Genomic DNA, 26,008 nt, shown 5'->3' on the forward strand with positions numbered 1-26,008 from the left:
AGGATGAGATGGCTGGATTGCATCACTGACTCGATGGACATGAGTTTGAGTAGACTCTGGGAGTTGTTGATGGACAAGGAGGCCTGACGTGCTGCGATTCATGGGTTCGCAAAGAGTCGGACATGACTGAGCGACTCAACAGAACTGAACTGAGTCAATCTTAATAAATACAAAAGGTAAATTGTCAATCAGTGTAAGGAATTTTTCATTATTCACTAAAGGAATGTGCTTCTAAATCTTTAGTACTAAGGCTGTTTCTGTCATTCACTGGTCATACGAATGTGGCAAGTTGCTCAACTTCTAAGTGTTTAATTTGTAGAAGGTGGAAAATAATAAGGCTTCTTATCAAGGTTAAATGAAATCATGTATTCTTAAGTGTTTATTTGGAACAGTTCCTGGATTAGAAAAAGCATTCAAGAAATGATGGTTTTATTATTATTACAGTTTTTAGTAACATGAACGTTTCCAAAGGTAGCTGTTTATGACCTCATGTTCTCAAATATTAGGCTTTCTTGTGGGATACACCTACTAATTAAACACCACATCAACAATAATGCCAGACATAGTCTCATCACTAGAACAGTTAAGCTTTTGCCCTTTGAAGCGTCTAACTAAACAGGTAATTTTGACTATACTTGTAGAGAAGCCTGAGCTTTAGCTCCAGCCAAACAAGTGTCATAATCTGCTGCTGATTGTTGGAAGTCCTATGACTTTGGGCATGTCGTTTTACCTCTTTGAACTTGGTAAAAATAATCTCTGGCTCCCAAAGTTATTGTGAGGCTTCTACCAAGATGACCATGGTACATACTTTGCAAATATTTATTTTCTCCTCCAAAGAAGAAATTTTGAGATTTAGACAACAATGTGTTACATGATCATGAATAAATCAATAGCATAAATAGAAATATGTGTCTGATTTGATGTTCATACTCTGCTTAACTATTTTCAAGTACTAATCTGCATTGCAGAGTTCTGACTCAGTTTATGGTGTCCTGAGTATAGGGATATTAAAGATTTTTTTTTTTCTTTGCATCTGTTAGGAGTTTTATGAGGGTTGAAGTGCTTTGAGTCTTTGTTGTTCTGATTGTAAATCAAATTAGTCTAGTTGTAGCAGGGTATTAATTCACTGAACCTTGAAACGACATGGGAATCTTGGGCTGAAGGGCCACATGGCTGTTTCAACTCCTGCTGCTTCTTATATGACTGCAGCATATGTGCATTACTTGCTGATGGGCTTTTAATGTGACTCAGTGCACAGATGTCTGAGAGACTGGCCATTCAAGCTGCCTTTTTATCTCTTCTTGTTTTGATATGCTTAGGCCTACACAGGCTGGAGCTTGATTTGATGGGCTGCATTATTGAGGCTCTGAAAGTTGGCCCACACTCTATGTGGCAGACAAAAATGTGACTTCAATTAGTAGACTGGGAACTTTTGAAAAGTTGCTGCTGCTGCTAAGTCGCTTCAGTCGTGTCCGACTCTGTGCAACCCCATAGACAGCAGCCCACCAGGCTCCCCCGTCCCTGGGATTCTCCAGGCAAGAACACTGGAGTGGGCTGCCATTTCCTTCTCCAGTGCATGAAAGTGAAAAGTGAAAGTGAAGTCACTCAGTCGTGTCCAACTCTTCGCGACCCCATGGACTGCAGCCCACCAGGCTCCTCCACCCATGGGATTCTCCAGGCAAGAGTACTGGAGTGAGGTGCCCTTGCCCTCTCCTTTTGGAAAGTTAGTAACTGCTAATACAGCTAGTTGTTCTTGTACTGTGTGTACATTAAGATAGAATTTCATCGCTACCATCAACCCATTTTTATGTGAATAAGGACAGCAGACAGGGAGAAGGCAAATATTATTAGTGCTTGTTGAAAACATTTCTTTTTCAAAAGTTCTGTTTTTTAGAGTAATGAAACGGCAGTTCAATCCATTGAAATTTCAACCTCACGATATTAAAATTTGAAATTATGTTTCATAGAACTCTCATGGGCTACCTCAACCTTATCTCACCTAGAATAGTCCTACTTTTAACTATTCGACACATTTTACCTTGATGGATCTTTGGCCTTCCCTCATGGCTCAGACAGTAAAGAATCTGCCTGTGTTGCAGGAAACCCAAATTTGATCCCTGAATCGAGAGGACCTCCTGGAGAAGGGAATGGCTAACCATTCCAGTATTCTTGCTTGGAGAATTCCATGGACAAAGGAGCGGAGCCTGGAAGGCTACAGTCCATGGGGTCACAAAGAGTCAGACACAGCTTACCAACTGAACACACACGCACAGTGGTCTGTAAAAATTTTACTAATAAAATAAAGTTACAAAACAACATGTATAATCTAAGGTGGAAACATTTTTCAGCCACTTTTAAGTCTTCCTTGGACACTATTGTTGACTTCCATAAGACCTTAAACCCCTAAAAGACAAAGTTTGTGTCTTACTAATTGTGAATTCCCTCCAGTTCTAACACAGAACTTAATTCAATAGATGTTCAGTTTTAACATAAATACGTATTGTCTTACCTGTGTGGGCTTGCAGATTGGTTATTCAGACTGCACTGCAAAGAATCTGCCTGCAATGCAGGAGCCACAGGTTTGATCCCTGAATCGATCGAGATGATCCCCTGGAGAAGGGAATGGCTATCCACTACAGTATTCTTGCCTGGAGAATTCCATGGACAGAGGAGCCCAGAGGGCTACAGTCCATGGGTTGCAAAGAGTCAGACATGACTGAGCAACTAACACTTTCACTTTCACTTATCTATTTACATCTCTCTATATATTTAATTGTTTACATTTATAAAAATTTAAAAGTTTTTATACTATTTACAAAGTATGTATGCATAGTAGTTATTGCTCTTGGTAACTAATAGTTATCAGATATTTACTACTTGCCAAGTGCTATACTAAATAATTCATATGTATTTACTCACTTAAAGTTTATGGTGATCCTATAAAATGAGAAATATTATTATTTATTATCACCAGTATTTTCAGACAAGGAATTTGAGGCAAAGAAAGGTTTATAAATTTAGCCAAGTATCACACAGTCAAGTGGTAAGTGACAGAGCTATTTTAAACTTTAGATTCATCCTGGCCTTGGCAACTTTACACTTAACCCATAAACTACTCTACATTTTTGTGACTCATTTACCTTTAGTATACCCTATAAAGGAAATTAGGTACTTTGAAGCTAACACATATACATAAAATAGAAATTAGAAACGGATCAAATTTAAAAATATAAATGAAGTTCTAAAATCTTCTTGCTGATCTCCAGTAAGCATTCTCATACACTCTGGGGAGTGACACAGTCCAGTTTGATAGTACTGATAAGATGATATAAACCTGTAAACAAACAACACTAGCTAAGTTCTCCTAATGCTTAAATTAAGCATTCTATTTTCTTTTTGTTAAAACCTAGACATTATAAATATATCTTTTCAAGTGATAAAGATAGTTTACACCCTTTCAGGAAAAAAAAAAATGAAAACAGCTGATCAGTCAGGAATTTTTGAGAAATAAAAGAGGCACAGGAAATAAATTTAGAATATAAATGTTTGTTCTATGAAAAGTTATACACCAAAACTATATTATATACATCAGATCAAGAGTGTATCTCTATTGATCTGTCTCAGGTTGTGTTGTCACTGGTTGTTTGGAAATTATTTGAATATCATAAACTATTTTCTTTCCTAACATATTTCTATATTTTAATCTTTTCCACTGTTTTATATTGAGGTTCATAAATTCTAATTTTTAATATAACAGAGGATGAGATGATTATATAGTATCACTGACTCAATGGACATAAATTTGAGTCACCTCTAGGAGATGTGGAGGACAGAGGAGTCTGGCATGCTATCGTCCATGGGGTTGCAAAGGGTTGGAGATAACAGCGATTAAACAACAATGTGACATATCCAAGGAATGACAGACTGTCAAACTAAATTTTGTGATGGTCATAAAGAAATACCCTGCTCAGATAGATTACTTTGGGGGAACAATTTTATCTTTTTCAATATTTGTTTCTTTAGCTGTAAAATGAAGTCAGTGGCTTGAATATAGAATGTACTCAATTACTTCTTGAGAAAGGAACAGGAGAAAGGTGGAAGGGAGGAGTTAAAGTATATAATTAGGTTTCTTAGCTGTTCTAAAATCCAGTGACTCTGATGTCTAAAATTTTGTTTTGAGTTTCAAGTTGGAAGGTTGCAATCAACTTTTTGCTCACTGTAAACCATAGCTCTTGCTGCATTCAAGTGTAGAATTCCCTCCTGGAATGTTATTATAGGATATAAGATTAAAAGTGATTTCTCACTGGTCACACTGTTTAAAGTTCTCGTGATATTTAGCATCTAAGTCTCTCTATCCATTTTATAAGGCCCTTTTCAAACAAGACCCATTCATGTGCACATACAAAATGCCATCAAGCTGACTGATATTACAGAGAGAACTTCTAGTTAAATATTCATTGGTGCTCCTTACAGTCTCCTAATTCTCAATTTGCATTTGAGAAAATATATATTACTTGACACTGATTTTATTTAAAAGCTTGAATTTGAGAAGCAACTTTCCTCAAAATAGGATTTGAGATAAAAAATGTTTGAAAGTGTTTCCAAGAGTGTGCAGCTTCTGAGCTCCACAGTCTAAGAATGAACTGCCTTAAAGATGATGAGGGCAATGATTGGCAGACTTCAGTTTCTTCTAGTCTTTGCATGTGCAACATTAGGAATTTGAATCATCCTTAGGAAAATCAATATTGTCTACTTTTTCCAAAATTTAATAAACCTTTTAGAGTCGAAGCTTAGCAAATGCTTCCTTCACAAAGCATCGTATATACCGTCTTTTTTGACTGACTTTGTTTTTCCATTGTCAGTGTATAGAAATACAACAGGTTCTGTGCATTAATTTTGTATCTGCAACTTTACTGAATTCATTTATGAGCTCTAGTAGTTTTCTGGTGTCATCTTTAGGATTTTCTATGTATAGTATCACGTCATCTGCAAATAGTGACAGTTTTATTTCTACTTTTCCAATTTGAATTCCTTTTATTTGCTTTTCTTCTCTGATTGCCATGGCTAGCACTTCCAAAACTGTATTGAATAAAAGTGACAAGAGTGGGCATCCTTGTCTTGTTCCTGATCTTAGAGAAAATGCTTTGAGCTTTTCACTGTTGGTATGGTGTTAGCTATCAGTTTGCCATATGTGGTCTTTATTTTGTTGAGCTATGTTTTCTCTATGTCCACTTTCTGGAGAGTTTTATCGTAAACGGATGTTGAATTTTGTCAGAAGCCTTTTCTCCATCTGTTGATATGATCACATGGTTTTTATTCTTCAGTTTTTGATGTCACACTGATTGATTTGCATATATTGAAAAATCCTTGCATCCCTGGGGTAAATTCAACTTGATCATGGGTGATGACCCTTTTAATGTGTTATTGACTTTGGTTTGCTAGTATTTTGTTGAGTACTTTTGTGTCTACATTTGTTCTGCTGAAAGATTCATGATCTGCTGAAAGACTTTCATTTTCAAGTTCAGGGGATTCACTAGCAAAATAACTTTACACTTTAGTAAATGAGAAATAAGGAAGTTTATTCTGTTAATAGTAAATTACAGTATGAGGATAAGTAATATAGTAAGAGATATAGCAGAGGAACCAGTGATCAAATTGTGTATATATATATGCAGAGGAATGAGTGATCAAATTGCCAACATCCTTTGGATCATACAAAGAGCAAGAGAATTCCAGAAAAACATCTACTTCTGCTTCATTAACTATGCTAAAGCCTTTGACTGTGTGGATCACAATAAACTGTCAAAAGTCTTATAGAGATGGGAATACCAGACCACCTTACCTGCCTCCTGAGAAATCTGTATGCAGGTCAGGAAGCAACAGTTAGAACTGGACATGGAACAACAGACTGGTTCCAAATTGGGAAAGGAGTACATCAAGGCTGTATATTGTCACCCTGTTTATTAAACTTATATGCAGAGTACATTATGCAAAATGCCAGGCTGGATGAAGCATGATATGGAATCAAGAATGCTGGGAGAAATATCAGTAACCTAATATATGCAGATAACACCACCCTCATGGCAGAAAGTGAAGAGGAACTAAAGAGCCTCTTGAGGAAGGTGAAAGAGGAGAGTAAAAAAGCTGACTTAAAACTCAGCATTCAAAAAACTAAGATCATGGCATCTGGTCACATCATGTCATGGCAAATAGAGGGGGAAACAGTGGAAACAGTGAAAAACTTTATTTTGAGGGGCTCTGAAATCACTGTGGACAGTGACTACAGCCATGAAATTAAAAGACACTTGCCCCTGGAAAGAAAAGCTATGACAAACTTAGACAGTGTATGAAAAAACAGAGACATTACACTGCGAGCAATGGTCCATATAATCAAACTATGGTTTTTCCAGTGGTCATGTACGGATGTGAGAGTTGGACCATAAAGAAGCCTGAGCACAGAAGAATTGATCTTCTGCACTGTGGTGTTGGAGAAGACTCTTCAGAGTCCCTTGGACTGCAAGGAGATCCAACCAGTCAATACTAAAGGAAATCAGCCCTGAATATTCATTGGAAGGACTGATGCTGAAGCTGAAGCTCCAATATTTTAGCCACCTGACATGACGAACCGACTCATTATAAAAGACCCTGAAAGACTGGTGGCAGGAGGAGAAGGGGATGACAGAGAATGAGATGGTTATATGGCATCACTAACTTAATGGACATCAGTTTGAATAAGCTCTGGGAGATGGTGAAAGACAGGGAAGCCTGGCATGCTTCAGTCCATGGGGTCACAAAGAGTCAGACATGGTTGAGCGACTGTACAACAACAAATTATATATATATATATATATATATGTATATATGTATGTATATATGTATATGTGTGTGTATATATATGCACACACACACACATATATAGACACTATAGATATATTTACACACATTACCAAATTGGAAAGATAGTTCCCAATATGCAACTAGAATATCAAGAAACAGATTTATGTATCACCAAACTGGGGAAACACATACAGATTCAAACTTGAGTTTCCAATTAAAAGATACATAAGCAACACACCAAGAAATCAAAGGTGCATCACCAAATTGGAGGGGCAGTTACACCCTGGTTTAAGAAATGCTGGGAGATCCCTCGAATAGCAACATGGAGTTCCCAATTAGAAAATCCTGGACAGTGCTTCCATCCCATGGGTGAGACCCAGAGTGCCATCCAGAGGAATCCTGCTTTTATTGCCAAGCTGCAAGCTGAAAATCATCAGCTTACATGCAAAGATGCAGCTCTGGCTATTATGCTAAATGCTTGTATCTCTAGTTCAAAGTCTCAGAATGTTTGCTAATCTCAGGAACTAGCCAAATTCTTAAGGACCAGAAAGCTCCATGACTTACTCCCTTCCCTGTGACTTACTCCCTTCCTTGAGTGTTGGTTCCCAAGACCTAGTTTTCCCATTTTTGCTGGTCAGCAGCTTAGCATGTAACTCCTTTCAGGGTCTCTGTTCAGTCAAAAGCCTATCGTTGCCTCTAAAGCCTGAACAAGACTATTTCTATTAATTTCCTCAACAGTGTTCATCAGTGATATTGGCCTATAATTTATTTTTTTGTTGTATCTGTTAGGTTTTGTTATCAGGGTGATGATGCCTCATAGAATGAGTTTGGGAGTATTCCTCCCTCTGAAATTTTTTGGAATAATTTCAGAAAAATAGGTAGTTTCAGGAGGATAGGAATCCACTCTTTTCTAAATGTATGATAGAATTTTTCTATGAAGCCATGTGGTCCTGGACTTTTGTTTGTTGGGAGTTTTAAAATCATATTCAACTTCAGTACTCATGGTTGATCTGTTCATATTTTCTCTTTCTTCCTGGTTCATACTTAGGAGATTGTACCTTTCTAAGAATCTGTAAATTTATCCTAGGTTGTTCATTTTATTAGCATATAATTTCTTGTAGTAGTCTCTTATGATCCTTTGTATTTCTTTGGAGTCCATTGTAACTTCTCCTTTTATATTGTTAAGTATATTAATTTGAGCCCTCTCCTCCTTTTTTATTTTTATTTTTATTTTTTGATGAGTCTGGCTAAAGTTTCATCAAAACTAATACACAGAAATCTGTTGCATTTCTATACACTAATAACTAAAGATCAGACAGAAAAAAATTTTTTTTAATTCCATTTACCATTGCATCAAAAAGAATAATTGCTTTCCAGGTGGCTCAGTGGCAAAAGAATCCACCTGCCAATGCAGGAGATGTGGGTTTGATCTGTAGCTCAGGAAGATAACCCTGGAGAAGGAAATGGCAACCCCCTCCAGTGTTTTGGCTTGAGAAATCCCATGGACAGAGGAGCCTGGTGGGCTAGAGTCCCAAGGTTTGCAAAGATTTAGACAAAACTGAGCATGCATGCACACAACATAAAAAGGATTAAATACCTAGAAATAAACCTACCTATGGAAGCACAGTTCATATCAGTCAGTTCAGTTCAGTCACTCAGTCTTATCTGACTCTTTGCAACCCCATGGACTGCAGCACGCCAGGCTTCCCTGTCCATCACCAACTCCTGGAGCTTGCTCAAACTCATGTCCATAGAGTCAGTGATGCCATCCAACCATCTCATCCTCTGTCATCCCCTTCTCCTCCTGTCTTCAGTCTTTCCCAGCATCAGGATCTTTTCCAATGAGTCAGTTCTTCACATCAGGTGGCCAAAGTATCGGAGGTCCAGCTCTAGTAACTGTCCTTCCAATGAATATTAAGGACTGATTTCCTTTAGGATGGACTGGTTTGATCTTCTTGCAGCCCAAAGGACTCTTAAGAGTCTTCTCCAACATCACAGTTCAAAAGCATCAATTCTTCAGTGCTCAGCTTTCTTTATAGTCCAACTCTTGAGATCTATACATGACTACTGGGAAAACCATGGGTTTGAGTAGCTGGACCTTTGTAGGCAAAGTAATGTCTCTCCTTTTTAATAAGCTGTCTAAGTTGGTCATAGCTTTTCTTCCAAGGAGCAAGTATCTATTAATTTCATGGCTGCAGTCAGCACCTGCAGTGATTTTGGAGCCCAAAAAGTGAAGTCTGTCACTGTTTCCTTTTTTTCCCCATCTATTTGCCATGGGACTGGAAGTGATGAGACTGGATGCCATGATCTTCATTTCTTGAATGTTGAGATATGGCTCAGTATAAAAAAAGAAAATCCAATCAAAAAATGAACAGAAGACCTAAATAGACATTTCTCCAAAACAGACAAACAGATGGCCAAGGGACACATGAAAAGATGCTAACATTGCTAATTATCCAAAAATGCAAATCAAAACTACAATGAGGTATCACTTCACACCAGTCAGAATGGCCATCATCAAAAAGTCTACAAACAATAAATGTTGGAGAAAATGTAGAGAAAAAGGATCCCTCCTATGCTGTAGATGGGAATGTAAATTGGTACAGCTACTATGGAGAACAGTATGGAGGTTCCTTATAAACCTAAAAATAGAGCTACCATATGATCCAGCAATCTGAATCCTGGGTATATATCCAGAGAAAAAAGTTTGAAAGGATGTATGTACCCCAATGTTCATGGCAGTACTGTTTATAATAGGCAAGACATGGGAGCGGAGCAACCTAAATGTCCATCAGCAGACAAATGGATAAAGAAGATGTGATACATATATACACTATAGTGGAATATTATCTGTCATTAAAAAAGAATGAAATAATGCCATTTGTAGCACCATGAATGGACCTGGAGATTATCATAAGTGAAGTAAGTCAGACAAAGATATCATATGATACCGCTTATGTGTAGACTCTTGAAAAAAAAAAACATACAAACAATCTTTTATTTACGAAACAGAAACAGACTCTCAGAGAATGAAACTTACAGTTAGCACAGGGGAGTAGGGGTGGGACAGATAGATTGGGTGTTTGAGATTGACATATACACATTGCTAATTTTTAAAATAGATAACCAACAAGGATCTACTGAATAGCACAGGGAACTCTGCTCATTATTCTGCAGTAATCTAAATGGGAAAAGAATTTATACAAGAATAGATACATGTACATGTATAACTGAATCACTTTGTTATATGCCTGAAACTAACACAACCTTGTTAATCAACTATGTGCGTGCATGCTAAGTCATTAAAGTTGTGTCTGACTCTGTGCGACCCTATGGACTGTAGCCCACCAAGCTCCTCTCTCCATGGGATTCTCCAGGCATGAATACTAGAGTGAGTTGCCATGCCCTCCTCCAGCAGATCTTCCCAACCCAGGGATCGAACTCCTGTATCTTATGTCTCCTGCATAGGCAGGCGGTTCTTTACCACTAGCACCATCTGGGAAGCCCAAATCAACTATAATCCAGTATAAAATAAATTAAAAAAAATTATTCTTACATAAAGTAAATAGTTAATTGGGGCTTTTGGATATTTCTTAAATTGAATCTATGATATTAAATCTGTAAATAGGAATCCAGAGTCCCCCTTGTTAAATATATCTATTTTGTGTGTGAAAAGTATCCTCTTGAAATGATTGTTTCCTAGTTTAGCAGTTATACTTCCAGATATAATTATGTATTAGCCAAGGATATGAATCCTCTCACTTGTAATCATGTGGTCTCATTAGGAAACTGGCTGTGCCGTAGGAAATCAGTGATTAAACTTCCACTCAGTGTAGTTTCTTCATCAGTCCTCAGAACAGGTGTCAGGATTATTCTCTGTTGGTATTTTGCTTGGTACCTGGACTATTAATCTATTTGTATGAAAAGTTGGGATGATATATTGTCTCTGCCTTAAATCCTTTATATTTTGTGAGTTGCTGTGGCATTTAATGTAATGGATAACTCCCTTTGGGTCATTAAAAACAAGAAGGCCAGATTTTCCGTTTTCCTGACACAGCAGAGCTCTGATTAACTGTAAAGGCACAAGGTGATATCTTCCACTTTGAAACTTCCTATGGGATGAGAGTAATGTAAGTGATTATTTCAAGTGGAAACAGCAACAGCAATAACCCACATGTGAGCTTATTTCACATTAGCACATGTTAAGAAAACTATCAACGTTTTCTTGGAACTACAGTAATTATATTCAGTCTTGTATGAAGGCAGAAATATGTTTTTGGTGGAAAGGAGAGAAGGATTTATAGGAATATAACCTACTAATTTTAAAAATAATACAAAGTCCCCTAATCAGAATAGAACATTATAACACTACACAGTACCCTATGTATGTTAATAAATTTATTCCTGTAATCCTCTTATGCAGATACTTTTCAAGTTTACATCAACTTCAAAATCTAATTCATAATCATATGCCTTAATTTCATAGCTGAAAAGTTTCTCCTTCATAGCCCTTCAAATTTCATTGTTTCTACTCATCATTTTCCCATTCTCTTGGACAAGCCTCTCCTCCACTATCCCATCCACCTCCTTCCCTCCTTATCATTTTTATTTTCATGATTTGAAACTTAAAAATAAAAACAAATTAATCAAATCTGTTAAGGCCCTATATCACAATTTTATTTCAAAATCTGCAAAGGGAGGGGACAAAACTGACCAATTGAAAGAATAGTCATTCTAGGAAAATATACTTTTACAGTAAAATAATTAATTGATTAGGTAATTATCACTATATGGATATAAAGAAAAAGAATATCCAGATAAAGAATATTATACACCTGATTGGTAGCCAGTGAGCTGGCTACTTAATTTCAAAAGAGGCCTTATTGTACATAGAAAACCCTAAAGATAGTATCAGAAAATTGCTAGAGCTAATGAGTGAATTTAGCAAAGTTGCAGGATGCAAAATCAATACACAGAAATCATTTGCATTTCTATATACTAACAATGAAAAATCAGAAAGAGAAATTAAGGAATCAGTCTCATTCACCTTTGCAACAAAAAAAATTAAATATCTAGGAATAAACTTACCTAAGGAGACAAAAGAACTGCACACAGAAAATTATAAGACACTAATGAAAGAAATCAAAGACAACATAAACAGATGGAGAGATATTCCATGTTCCTGGGTAGGAAGAATCAATATTGTGAAAATGACTATACTACCAAATGCAATCTACAAATTCAGTGTGATCCCTATCAAATTACCAACATCACAGACATTTTTCACAGAACTAGAACAAAAAGATTTCATAATTCATATGGAAACACAAAAGACCCCTAATAGCCAAAGCAGTCCTGAGAAAGAAGAATGGAGCTGGAGGAATCAACCTTCCTGACTTCAGATTACTACAAAGCTACAGTCATCAAGACAGTATGGTACTGGCACAAAAACAGAAACATAGACCAGTGGAACAAGAGAGAAAGCCCAGAAATAAATCCATGCACCTATGGGTACCTTATTTTTTTACAAAGTGAAGTCCCTCAGTCATGTCTGACTCTTTGCGACCCCATGGACTGTAGCCTACCAGGCTCTTCCTATGGGATTTTCCAGGCAAGAATACTGGAATGGGTTGCCATTTCCTTCTCCAGAGGATCTTCCCCACCCAGGGATCAAACCCAGGTCTCATGCATTGTAGGCAGATGCTTTACCGTCTGAGCCACCAGGGAAGTCTTTTTTTTTTTTTTTTTTTTACAAAGGAGGAAAAAATATACAATGGGGCAAAGATAGCCTTTTCAATAAATGGTGCTGGGAAAACTGGACAGCTACATGTAAAAGAATGAAATTAGAACACTTCCTAACACCATACACAAAGATCAACTCAAAATGGATTAAAGACCTCCATGTAAGCCCAGAAACTGTAAAACTTTAGAGGAAAACTTGGGCAGAACACTTAATGACATAAATCAAAGCAAGATCCTCTATGATCCACCTCCTAGAGTAACGGAAATAAAAACAAACATAAACAAGTGGGACTTAATTAAACTTAAAAGCTTTTGTGCAGCACAGAAAACTATAAGCAAGGTGAAAAGACAACCCTCAGAATGGAGGAAAATAATAGCAAATGAAACAACTGACAAAGGATTAACTTCCACAATATATAAGCAGCTCATACAACTCAATGCCAGAAAAACAAACAACCCAATCAAAAAGTGGGGAAAAGACCTAGACAGACATTTCTCCAAAGAAGACATACAGATGGCTAACAAACACATGAAAGGATGCTCAACATCACTCATTATTAGGGAAATGCAAATAAAAACTACAAAGAGATATCACCTCACACCGGTCAGAATGGCCATCATCAAAAAGTCTACAAACAATAAATGCTGGAGAGGGTGTGGAGAAAAGGGAACACTCTTGCACAGTTGGTGGGAATTTAAATTGATACAGCCACTATGGAAGACGGTATGGAGATTCCTTAAGAAACTAGGAATATAACCACCATATGACCCAGCAATCCCACTCCTAGGCATATACACTGAGGAAACCAAAACTGAAAATGGCATATGTATCCCATCGTTCATTGCAGCACTATTTACAATAGCTAGAACACGGAAACAACCTACTGTATTTGATGTGATTGTGATTGTTTTATTTCTTTTCCAGATATTTTCTTTTTAGTATGTAGAATTGGGGGGATAAACCCGACTTAATATTGATGTCTTACATATATTATATATATATATATATCAGTCAATCAGTTCAGTTGCTCAGTTGTGTCTGAATCTTTGCTATCCCATGGGCTGCAGCACGCCAGGCTTCCTTGTCTATCACCAACTCCCAGAGATTATTCAAACTCATGTTCTTTGAGTTGGTGATGCCACCCAAGCATCTCTATCACCATCAACACCCCCCATTGTATGATACGTTTGTTACAAGTGATGACAGCCATTGACACATCATAATCACCCAAAGTCCATAGTTTACATTCGAGTTCACTCTTGATGTTGTACAATCTCTGGGTTTGGACAAATGTATAATAACCTGTACCCACCATTATGTAATCCTATAGAGCTGTTTCACTGCCCTGAAAATCAACTGTGCTCCACGTATTCCTTCCTTCTTTCCTTCCTGGTGACCACTGATCTTCTTAGGGTAGTTTCACCTTTTCAGAATGTCATATAGTTGGAATCATATAGTATATTACCTTTTAAAATTGCCCTCTCTCACTTAGAAATATGCATTTAAGTTTCTTTCATGTCTCTTTAATGCTTGATAATTTTGTTTTTGTTTTGTAGTGCTGAACCATAGGACTTCATTTTAGTGCTGATCTTCCATTGAATAGATATGTCGCAGTGTATTTACGCATTCATCTAATGAAGAACCTCTTTGTTGCTTCCATATTTTGGCAAATATGAACCAAGATATGCTATAAATATTCACATGCCTGTTTTTTTGGGAATATGTCTTCACTGCATTTGATAAATAACAAAGAAACCAACTGCTAGATCATATGGGAAGACTATGTTTAGTTGGCAAGAAACTGCCAAACTACCTTCCAAAGTGACTGTACCATCCAGCATTCCCACTGTCAATTAACAAAGTTCTGTTCTATCATAGCCTAACCTAACCTAAGCATATGTATTATGTTCTTATGTTTTTTATTTGATTTGCTAAAATTTTGGATGTGAACTATGCTGTCCCCCAAATTTCTGTCCCAATCAGGTCTGAAACAGATTTTCTTCTGTTTCAAGTTTTATCATATTAAATATGATAGTTATTTCCTATCTTTTTTTTAAATTATGGGAATACCTCTCTCTCAGTCTCATTTTCTCTGTCTTCTCCTCCCCTAATACTTGTAACTATTTATTTCTTCCACACCGCAATTATTGTGTACTTATTACTGACGATCTCAGTGCTCTTTTTAAAGATGAACATTGCCTAGAATCCTTGATATTAAGGAGGCCTAGTCTACTGGGGCAGAGAAGGCAATGGCACCCCACTCCAGTACTCTTGCCTGGAAAATCCTATGGACGGAGGAGCCTGGTAGGCTGCAGTCCATGGGGTTGTGAAGAGTCGGATACGACTGAATGACTTCACTTTCACTTTTCACTTTCATGCATTAGAGAAGGAAATGGCAACCCACTCCAGTGTTCTTGCCTGGAGAATCCCAGAGATGGGGGAGCCGGATGGGCTGCCATCTCTGGGGTCGCACAGAGTCGGACACGACTGAAGTGACTTAGCAGTAGCAGCAGTCTACTGGGGAGAAATGGACATTTTACAAATGATTCAGGTTCAGCCTGGTAACTGAGTATGATAGGTTACTACAGGAATCCTTGTGTGTGCATGTATGTGTGTGTGTTCTCAGTCATGTCTGACTTTGGGGTCCCTTGGACTGTCCCCTTCCAGGCTCCTATGTCCATTGAATTTTCCAGGCAAGAATACGGGAGTGGGTTGCCATTTCCTACTCCAGAGGATCTTACCAACCCAGAGATCAAACCCGTGTCTCCTGCATCTCCTGCACTGACAGGCAAATTCTTTGACACTAGCACTACCTGGGAAGCCCCGGGAATTCCTTTGGTCAAAGATGTAATGCTGGAGTTAAGACTAGTTTGCCAGATAAACAAAGCAAGGCAAGTTTTCAAAGAGGAAGTAGCCTATCAAAATCAGGTCAACAAAGGACAGCGTGTCGTGTTTTGGAAGTTACCACGGTATGTTAGATGATGAACGGATTTCATAAAATAAAGGATGGTATGTCATAGTCAAGAAATTTTGATTTTATCATATTGGTGATGATGGTGAGATTTATATTTCAAAGAGCAATTGCTTAGAGAAAGCTGGATTTGGGCTGGAATACCACTTTGGAAATAGTTTTAGCAGTCTAAAGAGACAAGGGGATGAGTTCAAAGATATTTAAGGGTTATAGTAAACATGACCTATTGCTGACTAGATATGGGAGTAAGGAAGGAGGAGGAATAAAAGGTAATTTCCATTGTTTCATGTGTTTCTCAATGTTGTTTTTTGTTCTTACCTGTTTTGTGGGTTTCTGCATCTGTGTGGCTAGCAACACCATTCATTGACATGAATGTAAAATATAAAAAAAAAGAGACATCTCATAAAGGGATTTATTTAGTTTAATTGTGAATCGCCTGAAGCTGAGGTGCTTGTCTCATAGCCAGGGAACATGAAGCATAGGTGGGCGGAAGTAAAGGTCTGAAGTCCAAAAGGGGTTGGATGTGAGTTACTGTGAGTTACCAGTGCTGTATCTGAGTTGGGAGAACATTTAAAGGGCATCAGATCCAACCACAAATATCACTGCTTCACACAGCTCTGCAGATCTGAATGTACATTCAAGTAAAGGCCATACCCGAAGCAGAGAAGTGTCCATGTGGATTAGATCAGAAGTGCAGCGATTGATCGCTCCCTGTGAGATAAGCATTAAACATCACTGCATGGCAGCAGTCATCAGCTGTTGGTAGTATGTAGGTATAGATCCTTTGTGCAGAACGACAAATGCCAGGAAAACTTGGAACTTCACAGAGAAGACATCTCATTTTGATAATTATATAGAAATCATATTTCTCTTATGTGGGAAAGATATCAAATAGATACAAAAAAAATTTTTTTAAGTCAATATAGATTGTTTGTGTGAACTCAAATTGTGGAAATTGTGAGTCAAAAGGAAAGAGTAGTTTTTGAAAGAAAGATTTCAAGCAAACATAAAAAATCTAAATAGTGAAACATAGCCTGTAAATCCACCTCTACCCAGGTTAACAATTTTTGTCATTTTGTGATACTTAGTTCAGTTTTGTTGTTTTCATTTTTGTTGTGTCAGAAGCAGATCTTTATAGATGATGCTGAATCTTCCTTTGCAGTCGTTTCTGCTTTCTGCCCTTCATGTAACCAGTGACCTACATTTGCTGTGTATCTCTTATGTCTACATTTTTACTCTATATGCTTTGTTGAAATTATTGATGGTATCATTGTGGATGCATTTCTAGATTTTCTGTTCTTTTCAGTTGATCCATTTGTGTATCATTGTATCAGTAACCCACATCTTAATTACTGTGACTTTATAGGAAGCCTTGAAGCCAAATACAGTAAATTACCTAATTTTAATTCTTTTTTATTTATTTTGGCTTTGCCTATATCCTTTATATTTTTGTATAAATTAAAGAATTAGCTTCACAATTTCTATTTTGTTTACAAGCCTGCTGGGATTGTGATTATATTGTATTGCCTTTATAAATCAGCTCAAAGGGCCTTAGGGTCTTAAAAACATTGAGTCTTCTAACGCATAGACATAGTGTATCTCTCTGTTTATTTAAATTATCTTTAATTTTCTTACAATATTTTTGTTGTTTTCAGTGTAGAGACATTATAGGTTGTATTAGTTTTCTACTGATGTTTTCAAAATCACCACTAATCGAATGGCTTAAAGCAACATCCATTTAATATCTCACAATTTCTATAGGTTCAGAGTCTAGACTTAGTGTAGTTGAGTCCTTTGCCTAAGCTATCAGAGCTTGGAAATCATGTATCAGACATGTCTGAGATCACTTCTGAAACTCAGGTTTTTGGTTTTTTTTCCCCTCAAGCTCAGATGGCTATTGGCAGAATTCATTTCCTTGGACTGTAGAACTTCTGGATGCTATACCTTCAAGGCCAACTAAAGGCATCTCTCTGAAACTGCACCTTCTTTTAAAGGCTTACCTGACTAGGTCATGCCCAACCAGGGTGATCTTCCTTTTGCTTAACTCAATGGCAACTGACTAGTAATCTAATCATAAGCAACAACTCATTTTCACAGGTCTCTCCCACATTCAAAGGGAGGGGACTGTATCAACATTTACTCCCCAGAGGCACAAACCATGGAGGCTGGGTTAGAATTCTGCCTGATTACACACATTTTTTGATGAATTTCTTTAAGTACTATATTTTGTGATACAATAATATATTATTTTTAAATTTTATTTTTAATTGGAGGATAATTAATTTACAAAATTTTGATGGTTTCTGCAATATATCAGCATGAATCAGCCATAGGTATACATATCTCCCCTCCTTCTTAAACCTCTTCCCCACCTCCCTCCCCATCCCATCCCTCTAGGTTGTCACAGAGCCCCAGACTAGCTATGTACTTTACATATGGTAATGTGTATGTTTCATCCTGACTATGTCAAATAATCCCATCCTCTCTCCCTCACTGAGTCCAAAAGTCTGTTCTCTATGTCTGCATCTCCATTGCTGCCCTCTAGACAGTTTCATCAGTACCATCATTATTTAAATTTCATTTTCCATTTGTTTGTGAAGCAAATCACTTTAAATTTAATGTATCTTTATTGAATAGTTGTGCTAGCTATCTAATTGTATCTGGAAGTCATTCTCAACATTCTCCTTAAAACATTGATTTGAAATTTACCAGACACCGTCTTTCTGGCTTTTGTTTTTGTACTTGTTTTTGGTAATTTTTCTAAATACATCATAACTTCAGCCTCAGTCTCTCTATTCAGTATTTTTTTCCCCCTGATTTTCTTTCCTCTTTGTTTCTCTTTGACATGCTTCATATTACTTTGGGTCAGTCTCCTAGCTGAGTCCTAGCAGATTTCTTATCAATTTTAAAAAGCAAAATTCTATGTCAGTCAGGATTTTTAGTTACAAGTATTGGAAAATAATGCTGGCTCTCTTAAACATTAAAATGAACTTAGCCAAAGGAGATTCAGACTTTACAAAATAGGCATGTGGAAAAGAACGTGGACGGGAAGGTAGGAGCTGAAAAAATAAACAGAGCACATTGCCCGAAAACCGACTCTTTTAGTCACTTTATATATATATATATATATAAAACACATATGTGTGTACACTTGCTTAGTCGTGTCTAACTCTTTGTGACCCCGTGGATTGTAGCCTGCCAGGATCCTCTGTCCATGAGGCTTTCCAGGCAAGAATGCTAGAGTGAGTTGCCATTTCCTCCTCCAAGGGATCTTCCTGACCCAGGGATCCAGCCCTCGTCTCCTGTGTCTCCTGCATTGGCAGACAGATTCTTTACCACTGAGTCATACATATATATATATGTATATATATATACACACACATACATACATACATACATACATACACACACACATATATAATATATATGTAGCTATATATATAATATGTGTATATATGTCATATATTTATGTATCATTCCCTTAAGCATCCAAGTTTATATCACATCTGTGCTCCCCTCATTCCCCAGCAGCAATAGAAAGAAGGCTTCCCCTTCCCTTCAACTTTATCCTTATGTTAATAATGCAGAATGCAATAATAGTACAAGCTCTGTCCTACTTTCCTAACAAAAATCAGGGACCTAATTGGAAGAGGAATGTGTTGGTTCCTGGACAGCCAAAAACAAACAAACAAACACGGCATTATCTCTCTCGTATTTTATGTGTATATACCTGATGTTGGGGAAAGTGTTCAGAAAAGGGAAAGTCTAGAAATACAAATAAAAGAGAGAAATGGTCTATCTGGGTTTATTCTTGAAGTGATTATAAAAGCAAATTCATAGGACAATCTATAACATATTCTATTAGAACAAAACATGGCCGATGCCACTAAGAAGTCAGAAGTGTAAATTCTGCTTCTCTCTCTTGGCTTTTTGACCCAAGGCAAGCTGTTTATCCTCAGTGATTCTAGGTTTTCTCGGTCACCAGGTAGGAATAATCACATCTGTCTCCTAGGTTTGCTGTAATGATGAAATGAACACATGAGTAAAGCATCCACCACAACACCTTAATTCACAGTGGTTACCTGCCAATTACGTGTTCTTTTCCTAACCCTTCTTTCTCAAATGCTCTCTAACTCCTGAAATACCCTACAACCACCACCACCACTCCTCTGAAAGGAGCTGTGGCATCTCAAAAATGCTGAGTGCATCCCATCAGGAAGTGAACGTGATCCCCTCAGTAATCGCTGTCAGACTCCTGCCATCTGTGGGCTGTTAATGAGGGTGGTCATGTAGAGAGACATAAACTTCTCCTCCATGAAAGGGAAGTTGTCCTGAGATCACTATGCTCCCTTCATTTCTTATTTCTCACTGTAGGTACAGTGCTGCCTTATACCAAAGAGAACTTGATTCCTCCTTCCTTATTATGACTAATCTGTACTATTAGCAATGATTCCAGATGCCGATAATGGTTTCTTTCTATCCTTAAGAAGTATTTTTAGTTATCAAAAATTAAAGTTATATTAAATAAGAGTGATGAACATTGCACACATATGGAACATTAAAATACATTTTTTTTAATATTTGAAGAAAAAGGGTGGATCTTTAAAGGAAATTTCTCAATTTATTCAATTCAAGGAAGAATATTTTTTCCAAAATAGATGTATTTATTTGAAAGTAAAAGAGAAATAGATGTTATAAATTAAAACTTGTGGGACCTTATTTAGAAATGCCAAAAACAGGCTTTGTTCTAGAATAGTGATTCTTAAACACTAATAGTGATTCTTAAATCACTAATAGTGATTCTTAAACAGTAATGTATCTTTGTACAATCTAGGAAACTGTCATTTGCAGAATTTCCAATTTCACTCCAAAAATGGAGTCTCATTCTGGAGTGGTGCCCAGGAATCTACAGTATGAAATGCAGTTTTTGATGATTTTAAGAAGCTAATACAAAGGACTTTTTTCCTCCACTAGAAAGATTTCTTGAGAAATCTTTACCTACCATGGATTTTGCCAATAGGTGGGGAAATGGGACCAACATGTAGACAGCAATGGGCAGTGACTCTTCAATAGTTGTAAAGCAGCATCTTAAACTGGTGACAAGTGACCAAAACCTGTTAACAAGAGTGTTCTCTCTGAAAAAGCAGTGTTTAATATGTTTATGATGCTCTTAGGCTAAGCTTGCTTTCTTCACTTCACCATTGACTGTCCATTTGGCTTCTGGTTGTAGTCAACCAAGCTGTGTTCATCTTTGAGTCATGTGACTGACCCTGAGACATTTGATTGTAAGTCCTGAGTATTTGTAAGATCCCTTCCTAAGCCACAGAAAGCTCAGTGTGTTAGGTACTCTGTCTTGTCTGACTCTTTGCGACACCATGGACTATGGCCTGCCAGGTTCCTCTGTCCATGGGATTTTCCAGGCAAGAATACTGGAGTGTGTTGCCATTTCCGTCTCCAGGGGGTCTTCCTGACCCATGAATCAAACTCGGATCTCCCACACTGCAGGCAGACTCTTTACCATCTGAGCTACCAGGGAAATACAGAAAACTCAGAATGTGAGGTATTTGGGAACTTTCGGGTTCAGTTTTGTTTGTAAGTTCTCACTTGACCAGGCCAAGCCACCTAGAGTCAAGATGTACACTGTTTTTCTACTCTAGGCTGACATGTTCTGGAAAAGTTAATATAGGCTCGACCCCTGCCCCTCTTCCATAATACATCAGCTTACTTCTCTGTCCGTCCTAGTAGACTGTGGGCAATACCTGGGCAGTACATGAATCTTTTATTTTTTTATCTTTTATCTTTTTATGCTTTCTTTTTTAAATTTAAATTAATTATTTTATTTGGTTTCCCAATTTTATTTACTTTTAATTGAAGGAAAATTGCTTCACAATATTATATTGACCTGTGCCATACATCACCATGAATCAGCCATAGCTATATACGTGTCCCCTCCCTCTTGAACTAAATCTGTACTTGCCTTATGCTCAGAGCCTAGCACATTATTAGAACTTACAGATTCTTAAAACGCTGTTGAGCTGAAAAGACAAACAGGGAGGAAACCAAAGGGAGGGTTGAAGGAAGTATGGAAGGAAAAAAAGAAGAGAAGATAGTGAAGGAACAGAAAAGGAGAAGAGGGGAAGGAAGGAATGGAGAAAAGTGAGAACAGGAAAGGAATGAAAAAGAATGGAGACATGTTTCATTTGTGGAGAATTTGTAAGTGTAATAGAATCCCTCCTTTAAAAAAAATCAAAGAAGAATGTGGACTATCTTAATTGGCATTTTCTAGGTCATAATCAATTCAGAATTAGGTGTCTTTGAGCAGACACAAAGAACTGTTTGAGTATCAGGCACTGGTTTCTCAGATGTAGATTGAATTACCCTAGATTTTGTTTTATGTCACTTAAGAGGCTGCCTGCTGGGCTTCTGAAATAAAAACATTAACTGGATATCTTAGAATATTATTTTAAGCATGCAATTACTAATAACAGAGCTAAACATACCAAATGGGCATCAGCAAAACACCACTGTGTTATTTATAGTTCAATCTAATAATACACTTTGTCACAATCCATCAACACACTCTTCTCCTGGTGTCTATATATTTTTTTCGTTGGGAAATAAATTGGCTTAAGAGAGAGAGAGAACAATATCATTTGTTGATTTCAGAAAATTAAGCTCCGTTAAAACTGAGTACTCAGAAATCCTGTTATTTTGTTTATTGGCTTTGGCATCTTCTTTCTAAAATAAAACCTACCCCAAACATGGTTCTTGAGGGTTCAGGATGGGGAACACATGTATACCTGTGGTGGATTCATTTTCATATTTGGCAAAACTAATATAATTATGTAAAGTTTAAAAATAAAATAAAATTTTAAAAAAAATAATAAAATAAACACAACTGAATTGGAGATCTATAAAGTTGTTTAGACACCATGTGTAGAAAGCTAGGTAAGAGAGTGGTGTATTAGAAAGACAGGGACATCTTGAGTTTGGGTATTCATCCAGACCTGCTATGATCTTATGATCTCTGAGATGTCACTTCATTTCCCAGACACTCAGATTTTAATCAGTAGGTTGAGCAAATCTCTCAAATTCAGTTTATAAGAATTTAAAACTGACAGTACCATAGTATCAATTAACTGCACACCCAGCTCTCTTTTTCAAAAGCTCTATGCCCTTGGGCAATCATTTAAAATCTCTGATCTTTATTTTCACCACCATAAGTTGGACATTATTGTAATACTTACTTCACATGGTCTTTGAGACAATTAAATGAGAAACTATATATAAAGCAGATAGCAGTTAACAGTGATTTTTATTATTTACCCACCCCTGCCTGCTGGGAAATAATCTATAATGTTTACATTTGACTAAATGAAGAAAAAGAAAAGAAGCTAGAAGCAATAAATCTGTTACTTAAAAAATAGTGGCATCTTTCCTTTTCCAATATCACTGATCAAAGGGTACAGATTTGAAACACATAAGGCCAAAAGCTTCATAACTTTAATCACTGATAACCTACCTATTCCTACATTCTTGATGTTTGTATTCTTGAGGTTTATGCAGGAAAATGAGTAACTTAGATACAAGGCTTGCAAAATGTACCAAACAGTCATTTAACAAATGCACTGAGCTCATAGAATGCTGAGCATTCCTATGGTTTCATTGGCTACCAGAGGGCTTTGCAACGTGCCCATGGTGGTCATGAAGCACATCCCTGAGGTAAAGTTTAAAAAGCATCATATCAACAAGTACAAATCAATGTCTTATGAAATATGTGCCTCAGTGCTAGAGGGATCCTGGGGAAAGCTTTCTTCCAAGCAATAATATAAACTAGAAGGACAGTAGTAGTATGCATAAAGAAAGACAAAGAAGGCCAAAATTCAACTACAGAGCACTTAAGGCCAGACCACGAAACAAGAAAGTAGGGTCTGTGAATGTTGAATTTCTTCTACTGTATAAAAAATTTATTGCAGATTTGTTTTATTTTAGATTCAAATACAATAGCATTTTGTCAATAGGTTCTGTATCTCATGCCCCTATCTAGAACCTCCCTGAACATGATAAAAAAATGCATTTAAAAGTTGTAAGTCAACATTATTGAGGTATAAATTATATACGATATAATATACTCATTCAAAATTATTTTTAAAGAATACAAATCTCTCAAAAATAAGAATAACATTTATTTTTAAAAGTGTTTTCAAACTAGTTTCAGTATAAGCAGAGATCCAAAAAACAAAAGATGAGAAAATAGAAGAAAATGGAACCGTTTGGAAGCCATATTGATTTTAGTAAAATGTCTTTATTTTTTTCCTTAACTTCTAAAGAGCATTTTTAGAAGTATAATCTGTGTCTTTTGTTTCCATATTCCTATTCAGTATCATATCTGAAGGGAGGAAAGTGAAAAGTTTTATATTTTTTTCACTCTAAAAATTGGTCTTGAAAATTCAAGTCAATGTTGTAGAATTAGTGTTTCTTATGAACATCTCATGAACTTCTCTTTGAGGAAAATACATGCATTTAATGTTATATATCCTCTTTGAGAAAATAATATTACAAACATTATGTGAAGCAATGTGTTGTATAACAGTACCTGCACCGAAATCTGTTGACTTGTGACACAGGCCACACAAGATTGTACCGCAATGCCTAATACACACATGTGGGAGGCACTGACTCTGTGTTGGATGCCAGAAATGTCAATGTACTGTCAGAACCTAATTGGTTGGATTTTTTGAATCATCATGACTCACTCAGTTAGTGGGCTTGAGAGTGACACAGAACCATCACATCCAGTACAGACTGTGTACAAGTTGACTGGGTAAGTCAGTCGTTTTGTGTTGTAGCCCTTGGTCTATAATGGTTCACTCACTGGCAAACCTAATAACCTCTTTGTCTGATCATATAGTGGCTGGGATATAAAATAAAACCAATTATTTTAATTTGGTCTAATGCTGCTTCATTTCTTGGGTACCAGTATATGTCAGTAAATCAGAATAGAATAAATAGTAAATTTTTTATGGAATGAATAAGTGTGTTTTCATTGTGTATTTGGGTACCTAACCCTTAGGTGGCACAACTGAGGTGCTCAGTTAAAATCTGTGGAATGAATAAGTGGGTTAATGAATGAATTAGAGTTCAATGGTCAGTAGAAAATCTTTTAATTCATTACTTAAAACACACACAGAAAACCTATCCATTCAAAGAAGAGATCAATAACATCATTTATGTATAGTGAGATAAAGCCATTTTAGAAAGCAAATAGTTACGCTGATTTACTTAGTTTCACTCTTGTATACTAAGTGGCAGAACTGAAGTTTTAGGAATCACATTAGGTCACAAGTGGGTCCTTCCAAACCAACTAGTTTTCAAAGATTCCTCACTTCAAAGTCAGTTTGGTGGCTTGAAGATTATGTTTAATTTCCACTTGCCTGACATTTAGCCTACCTGTATATGACTTCTTCTAATACCCTGCTTGTCCCCCAAGAGACAGGAAAGGATTACTAGTCGTGGAAATGGATCTGTTTTATAAAAGACTTGATTTGATAACTGAAGGCAATGGCACCCCACTCCAGTACTCTTGCCTGGAAAATTCCATGGACAGAGGAGCCTGTGGGCTGTGGTCCATGGGGTCGCGAATGGTCAGACACGACTGAGCGACTTCACTTTCACTTTTCACTTTCATGCATTGGAGAAGGAAATGGCAACCGACTCCAGTGTTCTTGCCTGGAGAATACCAGGGACGGGGGAGCCTGGTGGTCTGCCGTCTCTGGGGTCGCACAGAGTCAGACACGACTGAAGTGACTTAGCAGCAGCAGCAGCAACAGAGTATCCTCTAAGAAGAAAAGTAAAATAATTTAGAGCATGAATAGGAACATTTGTGTCCAGAAGTTAACTAAAAATTTTGCTTCATGAATACCAGAACTTGAATAAGTAGCTTTCACAATTTCAACTGTTATGCGTATGTATGTATTTGGGTGTATGGGTATTTATGTTTGACATGAATAGCATCAACACAACACTTGAATTTTGAATTGCACAATGGTCACTTAGGGTCCAGGTACACATGTCTTGATTTTTAAGGACTTACTTTGAAGTGTTGCATTTTATTCTGATGTATGCATTTGAGTTCAACTGCTTGCTATCTTACCATTCTTGCTGAAATGGCACAAATATAGGTTATCTCACTCCTGTATCTTCTAGTTTCCACATGGACTTCTGGTTATCTCACTCCTGTCTCTTCAAGTTTCCACATGGACTTCTGGGAATATTAGTTGAAGTTCTATTCACAAATCCATGAGGATATATTATTCTGTTGCTTGTTAAAGCCAGTTTTTACACCTGTGTTCATTAATCTGCCACACATAACCATTCACATGAGTCCCCTTACTGGCTTAGAACAACCTCTCAACCATTTCTGCTGCACCACTTAGAAAATATAATAATAATAAATT

The 26,008-nt window shown here is 36.9% G+C and overlaps 1 protein-coding gene across 11 annotated transcripts in view; it reads left to right on the forward strand.

Annotated features, from left to right (window-relative positions):
- The window catches only part of LINGO2 (leucine rich repeat and Ig domain containing 2), a 681,723-nt gene that overhangs the window by 284,258 nt on the left and 371,457 nt on the right, over positions 1-26,008 (forward strand). The window contains exon 5 of one of the 11 annotated variants that reach the window (XR_008713387.1): positions 2,100-2,269. The exons of 8 other annotated variants lie outside the window; for them this stretch is intronic. The gene's annotated coding sequence lies outside the window, so the exon portion shown is untranslated. Of the gene's footprint in view, positions 1-2,099; positions 2,273-14,136; positions 14,577-26,008 lie in introns of those variants that run through there. 2 more of the 11 variants (XR_008713383.1, XR_008713379.1) reach the window with 2 other exon arrangements.

This window comes from Bubalus kerabau, chromosome 4, assembly GCF_029407905.1.
Source record: "Bubalus kerabau isolate K-KA32 ecotype Philippines breed swamp buffalo chromosome 4, PCC_UOA_SB_1v2, whole genome shotgun sequence".
Taxonomy (NCBI): domain Eukaryota; kingdom Metazoa; phylum Chordata; class Mammalia; order Artiodactyla; family Bovidae; genus Bubalus; species Bubalus kerabau.